Source organism: Canis lupus, chromosome 21, assembly GCF_011100685.1.
Source record: "Canis lupus familiaris isolate Mischka breed German Shepherd chromosome 21, alternate assembly UU_Cfam_GSD_1.0, whole genome shotgun sequence".
In the NCBI taxonomy this organism is placed as follows: Eukaryota; Metazoa; Chordata; class Mammalia; order Carnivora; family Canidae; genus Canis; species Canis lupus.
Window position 1 is genome coordinate 45,155,108 of NC_049242.1, and position 8,454 is coordinate 45,163,561.

Sequence of the window (8,454 nt, forward strand, 5' to 3'; positions counted from 1 at the left end):
TACTCCCCCTCTCTTCCTTCCTGCCCTCCCTCCCTCCTCCCTCCTCCCTACCTCTCCTACCCTCCCTCCCTCCCTCCCTCCCTCCTCCCTCCCATCCCTCCCTCCTCCCCCAAAAGAAAGGTAGGTGTAACCCCAGGAGTCCTGGGAGGAGGGCCTTTTCCAAAGTGTATATATATTGGAAACTTAGGGAAACTGGGAAAAAGTTTAGAAGATACTCCTTATTTTCACTTCAATTATGTGTTAAAGGCAATGAAAATAGCATTTTTCCATTCATTTAAATATATTATCTTTCTTAAATAGGAACATTATTTTATTTTCTCTGTTGGGGGGTGAAGGGAAAGGGACATTTTGCCATTATGGAAAGATCTCCAGTCCTCCTGAGTCATTCCTCGAGGTGATAATTTTCTGGGATGAGGTTTGAGTTGCCCCACCAGTGGCACAGCTATCCTTTGAAGTCTAGATTCTTTTCTTTAAAAGATCATACAGATTTTTCATTCTACTTTAAAATATACCTTGTTTTAATATAAAATTAACTGTTCTGAAATTTTCCAGAGAAATTTATTCTTCAGGTATATTCCATGGTTCTATTGTTGTTTCACATATTGTATATCTTGTGGGGAATGGGAGCACTAGCTCGAGAAACTCCAGCAGTGGGAATGTGGAAATATGAAGGCTATTCAAGGATGTAAGTAAATTTGAAATAATCTTTCCTTCCTTCATTAATCATATTGAAAAAGAGGTACTTTTATTAAAATTACTTTGATGTAGAAGAATCACAGAAAGTACTTGTTTCAGTGCTTTTCATTATTCATATTACACAAAATTTTGATAACCGCTCAGTGAAATACTTTTTTCAAAGAAGCATGGATATAGTCTTGCCTTATAAATTTTCTCCCCTGCAGTAAAATTTTAACCAATTAGCTTCATTTTCTACCTAGACTAGTGATCTCAACTTTTGCATCTTGAGAATTATTTAAAAAAAAGAAACTGACCTCTGAAGTTTTTTGACAAAATAAAGACAGAATAGAAATCATTAAAATTGACATGGATCTCCCCAAACTCATTACACCTTTATATAGTATTCATACATATTTCAAAGAATGGAGTCAAAACTTTTATGCTAAAATAAGGTTATGCAGGCAATTCACAATATTAATTATAAAATAAGGGAAATATCTCTATCAGTGAATCTGGCCTTACTTCACTGAAAGCATATGATTATATTCATCATTTTTGTCATGATTACTTGTAAGCTTATGGTTAAATTTTTGTACACAATTACTTTATCCTAAAAAAAAAATAAATTAATACTGTTTTTCTCCACATCTCACCCCCATTTTTATACACTTTATTTTTTAAAAATTCATTGTTTAGATCTATCACACTGTGCTTTTAGTTTGCACATCGATCTCTTTTGGAATTGAGCAGGATAAAAATTACTTTATTGCTAATTAATTAACTAATTCTACATATTATCTCACACCTTAATGCTTATGACATAAAAGGCGCATGCACACAGGAAATCTGGCAGGACAGTAGGAAGCACCCATTTCAGAATTATACCCACCAAATCTGCCCCCATTACCATTTAAAGTTTAGCTACAGAATGGAGAAGAATTCTGCATGATTTATATGAATAAAATGATTCTTCACTTCAGGCTTTACTAATGATTGGCTCAACTCATACTGTAGACTGAGGACACTATGCTGATAACTAGAGAGTTGACTTACAAATATTCATACGTTCAGAAATGTAGAATAATTTTAATTATTCTGGTAATAATTTTAATTTCCAGTCATTCTCCCCCCTGAAAAATTGATGAAATCTGTTGACTAACGTGGTGAAGAAAATTATTATTCCTTCAGTTTCCTAGATTTTGCTAATTGTCTTATGTGTGTGCTTTGTAATGTAGTCCTAGGGCATTTGGTGCACCTGCCTAAGATTCCCTTTAAGGAGAGAATTAACTTTTACAATTTTATTGACAAGGTTTAAGTTCTTTTCAGACTACAAATCATTACTTATTATGGGAGAAGACTTCATTTTCTTTTTACGTGCCCCTGAGATTTCCTTTATCTCTTTAAGTGTTCTGTGCTTTTTGTTCAGCCAGCTAAATATTCTATCTCAAGGTGGCATGCATTCACAACCCCATATCTACAATTTTGAAATGTATCAGAAAAGTTAAAAGATTTCATGGCAAAACCTGAAATGAATTGATCTGAATCTGTTAATGGCCTTCATTTTTCCCATTTATTGTGAATGGTCACACATCTCCCTGCAGGAATATTTATGTGTTTGGTAGAGGATACTGCCTCAGACCCCTCTGGGGTAAAATGTACTACCCAGAACATGCACTTTACTACTTTTCTAAAATCATAAATATTCCGAACTCCAAAACAATCTACCCTCAAGAATTTTGGATAAGGGATTACGAATCCATAAAAAAAAAGAACCTTGGTTTTCTAAATCAGATTATACTTCCTATTAAGGAACAGTAGAACTATTAAATATCTTAATGGCTATAGTTTTCCCCTTCATCTATTTCAGTGTCACTCTTAGGTGACTTATGATGACTTTAAATAACTCAGACCAGCCTTCACTAGAAACTATTTATTATAAAACAATCTTAGCAAAACTATATTAAGAGAAAAATGTTGATTTCCTGGGTCTCTTCTTGATCTGTGACTTGCCTATAAACATGCTTTTGCTTTATAAGTTTTTTATTCAATTGATTTAAAAAAACTCCTTTGGACTTTTTTTTTTATCCTACTGGGTACAATAAAAGGGGAGAAGGGATCTAGAGTTCAGTGCTGATATTTAAGAGGATAGCTCTGAAAATGTTTTATTTTCTTAACTTTAATGTTGTTTGAATAATCTAACAATGTCTTAAGTTTCTGAAATGAAAATTTAAATTCATATCATTTGGATTTAATGTCAAATTCTTATGCAATAACATTCTAGAAAGGAATTCCTCTTGGCTCAGTTTTAGATATTTTAAGGATACAAAAGTGAGTGTCAAGCCAAATGCATCCCCTTCACCCATAGATCTTTTACAAAGGAGAAGGAGACAAGCTGTTCTATGATATGTGAAACCCTTCACCCACTTCTAAGATCGAAAAAGATCAAGAGAGGAGAGGTTACTGGTGAAAAGCTTTCTCTGGAGAGCTGTGGGTGTATTACAAGTGTCCATATGGTGGTGGGTAGGGGCGGGCTGTTTTCTGACTCCACATTTGATCAAAAGTTCCTCTTGGAGAACTTCAAAATATGTTTCCTGCAGTGGGAGTCATGGAGAATGGATGCCTGACTCACACTTGTGGAAGCCAGCGTCATCTGACTTCCACTTCTGGGAAAGCAAATCAGCACGATAGGGGACTGCCAAGAGCTTCATGTGTGCTCGGTAGGGGATGGGTCATGGAGATGACTGCTGGGATGAGATTGGCCTGAGCTGCCTGAGTGAATGGGACAAGGTCTCTCTTACTGCAACATTTGTGATGCTGAATGCTGTGCTGTGTAGTAACCCTTAACTCCGTGTGAAAGATTAAGTTAGATTAAGTAAAAATAAATGTAAATTATTATATACAGTCATAGATTTTGTCTAACAGTGGGGGCATATCTATATCTGCTACTGGTAACAAGAAGTGACGGTTAGGACAAGAATACATTTATTCAAACTTGAGGGAATTAGATGCTAACAAGCTAACAGAGGAGAGTTTATTCTCAACAAGAATCTCCAAGATGAGTGTTTGGAAGACCTTTATGTGTACCTTAATTCATAAATAGTTCTTATCTTTTTCTGGAATCTATTTCTATTTCTCCTGTCTGTCCACCTCTTGTTCTCTCTCTTTTCAAGAGTTGTATTTCCAGGGAATATACTCACAAAATCAAGAATCATAAATTTTATTATGTTTATCGTAAACTCCCTAAAATGTATTTTTATTTCACAAGGAAATTTATGATGAACTAGATAAGTATGGACAAAAATAATATATGAGATATGGCTGTTGGGTAGTGCACTGGACTCTCCCACTGGCTAAGTAACTGCCAGTCCCCACCCCTCTATACCTCCTACCTGCATTTTGTTTAAAAATTACATCTCATTAAAATTACATTTTTGCCACAGGTCAAACTTTTTCTTACAAATAGCCCAAATCATTGCTACACATACTGTTTCCTCTGCCTGGAATGACAAGTACTGCCTCACCCTCCCACCCGAATTCTGTCCCTCACCAACACTTTTCTCCAGTGAATTAGTATTTGTCCTTCTAAATTCACGGTAAGTGCTCCTTATACAAGAAAGTCTTCTATACAAGAATACAAGAAAGTCTTCAAAAAAAAAAAAAAAAAGAAAGAAAGAAAGAAAGAAAGTCTTCAGATGCCCCTGGTATGATTCATATGGCCCCCCTTTGACACTAGGAACCCTCTGCATGTACCTATTGGCTCGTGGTTTCTTTGCCTCCCCCTCTAGATTTTACTCTCTGTGAAAGTGTTAGCTCAGTTGCAACAGGGAGTTACTCAGATCAGAGGGCTGAAAGTTATCAGCAAAATGGAGGAGGGGGAAGGGACAATAGCAAGGAAAGAATGGGCTTGTTTTGCAGAACTAGCAGTTCCCAGCAAGGAGAGGTATGGCCATGTGTTCCACCATATGTCCTTGGGTGTGCTGGTTTGAGCCGGATTGGAGCTGAGGACCTGTGCAGAAGCCCCCTGACTTGCCCTAAAGTTACTTTTGGTCATTATAATACTAAGATCTCCTCCTATGGGCAGGGTTGAATGCCATTTTTTGGATGTAGGAGATATGCCCTAGCATGTTGACACCCTAATGATGTGGGGGTTCCGCTTAAATGCCTAAGTAATAGAATATGTATAGGCTTCTTAATTGTATATGCAAGCTCCGTGTCCCTGCCCCTAGTACCCTGAATAAAGGCTTTCTGTACTAAGCCTAAGGGAAGACTGTACTTCCAGAGTTATCTCCCTGTCTCCTTACTTGTAATAAGTAATACAATTCTTTGCTTTTAACACTTTCTTGGGTTGAGTTCAACTTAAGGCACCCTGAGGAGAGAAGCCCTTGAATTTGGTTATAAAAGAAGAGAATGTGTATGCATATTTGTCATTGATCTCCTTCAGTGGTAAGTACAGTGCCTTGCACACAGCAGAGGCTCAACAATTGTTTGCTGAATGAGTACATGATTGAATTAAATGTGAGGGAACCAATAAGGACAACAGAACCAAGAGCCCCTCTGTAAAAATAAAGAATCCTACCTACCTCATAGGGTTCTTATAATTTAGAGCCAAAATGCTTAGGTAGTGTCTGGCACATAGCAAGATTTAGGTAAGTGCTAGCTATCACTGTTAGCGGTAAATGTAGTGAGCTGAGACATTGACAAATATTATGGCATCCAAATTTAGATACAATAGTCAAGGAGTTAGAGCCGAAGATACCACTGGGTGGCAAGAACTAAAATGAGAAAATAGAGGGATAAACATATCCTGCTTTTTACTTCTGTGATCTTTGTTTCAACCTTGGTCCAAAGTGGCTTTGGAATCCATCCGCGGGGCACAAATATTGGATACTATGATAAAGCTGTTAACTTTAATGAACGGAATAGTAAAAGCAAAATTGGAATCAGTGGGCCCAGGTCCAATGATGCTTTTCAAACTCAATAACCTGAACTTAACCCAATAGAATAAGGATGAACGATGACGTCTTGTTACAAAGACCCAGACTTAGTAGGGCAGATGTTGTTCAATATCAATGTATCTGTCCCTAACGAGGCAGTTGAACTGGACCATGAAACAGCAGTCCGCCCAGAAAACAGGCTGTAAGAGTGAACACGTGGGAATCTGATTTAGCATTCCAGTTGGACCTCTCCCTATATGTTACGGATGTTTTTAAAGAACTAGATGTGACCATCACTTCCATTTCACCTTCATAAAATAAAAATCTTCAAATAGAAAAGCTATTAAAAATGATCAAATAGAAAACTTTTTAATGGCGTACTAAAAGTTCCTGAACTTTTTCAATAATTGCTCTTTCACTTCCAAAGTGAACAGCTTTAATCTACTGGGTTGGCTAGAAGCATCGTTTTACTCATGTGTGACCAGCCCTTTCAAAGCCCATTTTTCAAAATAGAGGTATATTAACTTACAACGGAAAGACTAATTTTTTTTTTTATTGGGAATTCTGTCTCTAATAAGAAAGTTTGACCTTGCATAATTGTCTTTTCTTCTGTATTCTTTGTGGCTAGTCTTAGTATGTTTGACTCCTTCATATATTCTTTCAAAACCCTGAGTTAATATAATATTGATTTTTCTCTGAAGTTATATTTTGTTGCAAATTGTAAGCATTTTTCAAATCAACTTATATACTATTTCTTTACTATTACTAAGGCTTTGAATAAGATGGATTGCTATCATAATGAAATAATTAGCAAAAACTTGAGTACCTTCCAGGAAAACAGTGTCACAGAAATTTGTAGGAAGGGCATTTCAGTTGTCAGACTCCCCAAATACTACTTTGTGAAACTGTAAAAGAGGAGCAGAATGGCATAAGGATTAGAAATGTGTGTTTATTGGAATTATCTAGATAGATAGGTAGATAGATCCACCCCTAAAATTTTTGGGGCCCAGGCAAGAATTCACATGCAGGTCAGGTATTTAAGTAGGTAAATGTTACAAAATTAAGAAATTGATAAAACATGTCTTATTTTCTTACTTACATAAATATTCCCCAGAGAATCTAGCTCCAGGGGGGAGGGGGCAAGATGGCGGAAGAGTAGTGTCCCCAAGTCACCTGTCTTACCAAATTACCTAGATAACTTTCAAATCATCCTGAAAACATAAATATTCCCCATAATGACCTGAAAGACCATATTTTCAAATTTAGAATGCTCAAGGTCTATCAAATTTTGTGCTGAAACATGACAGAAAAAAAGAAGGAAAGAAAGAAAGAAAGAAAGAAAGAAAGAAAGAAAGAAAGAAAGAAAGAAAGAGAAAGAAAGAAAGAAAGAAAGAAAGAAAGAAAGAAAGAAAGAAAGAAAGAAAGAAAGAAAGAAATCAAAACAAAAAGAAACATGGCAGTATGGGCAGAGGAAGCTGTTAGCTTGTAGACCATGGCTCATCCCCTTTTCTTCTCATCCCTGAATGTGTTCTGAACTGCAAGATTTCTCTTGTACATGTATGTGGAAGTCCTGAACGTGCATGTCCAAGCTGTGTCTGTATTTCTTTCACACCTGTGGGTTCACTTCTAATAGTAGAATAAAATCTTAGGAGACACCTAAGCAGCAGTAGACATGCTTAGGCTGGTAATGGCAATTCTGGGAAGTCGGTTGCTAGTAATATAGTTCTGAAAGGTGGGGTAGGATCAAGGTGCATGGATGGGAGCCTAGTCAGTGGAGGACCAGAAAGGAAGCCCTCTAAAATACAGGATCCAGGATAGAAACTTCTCTTACTTGAGTCTAATGGTGATACTTTATAGTTAGACCTTGGTTTAAATCTTGTTCATCCACTATTAGCTGTACATTCTAAGACAAGTCACTGAACCACTATTAAGTGTTTGTCTGGCATCAAAATGCTGCGGTTTAAATTAATTCTCTACCAATAACTAGCAGTACGATCTTGTGTGAAATAATTAACCTTTGATTCTCAGTTTTCTCATCTGAAAATTGAGGATAATCATAGTCCCTATCTCAGAGGGCTGATATGAGGGTTAAGAAAGTTAATATTTCTAAAGTGTTTAGTATGCTTTCCAGCTCTAATAGACACTGTGCATTTGTTTAAAAATAAAATAAATGACTTTCTCATTTTTAAAAATAAGGATAGGTATATGCTTATGCATAGAATCATTGCAATGATTAAATAAGATAATAATCACAAAGTACTTAGTGTCTGGAATCTCATTATAATACATGTTTCAAAGTGTTAAATAATAAGAAGATGTAAAGAGAATGTGACAATTGGATATCCACATACAAAACCAAAATGAAACTAGACACAGACCTTACACACTTCAAAAATAATAGCTCAAACTGGATCACAGAACTCACTTCATAAAAGGCAAAACTATAAAACTTCTAGCAGATGATATAGAAGAAAAATCTTATCTTCACCATGGATGTGGCAATAACTTTTTAGACACAACACAAAAATGATAAATAAAGAATTGGTAAGCTGGATTTTAAAATTAAAAACTTCTACTCTGTGAAAAGACATCTTCAAGATAATGCGAAGAAAACCCACAGACTGGGAGAAAATATTTGCAAAAGATATGTGAGATTAAGGACTTCTATCCAAAATATAAAAAGAACTCTTAAAACACAGCAATAAGAGAACAAGCAACCTCAAGAAACAAATGTTGGCAAGGATGTGGAGAAAAGGAACCGTGTTATAATGTTGGGGGGATGCAAAATGGTGCAGCCATTGTGGAAAACAGTATGGACGTAACTCAACATATTAAAAAATAG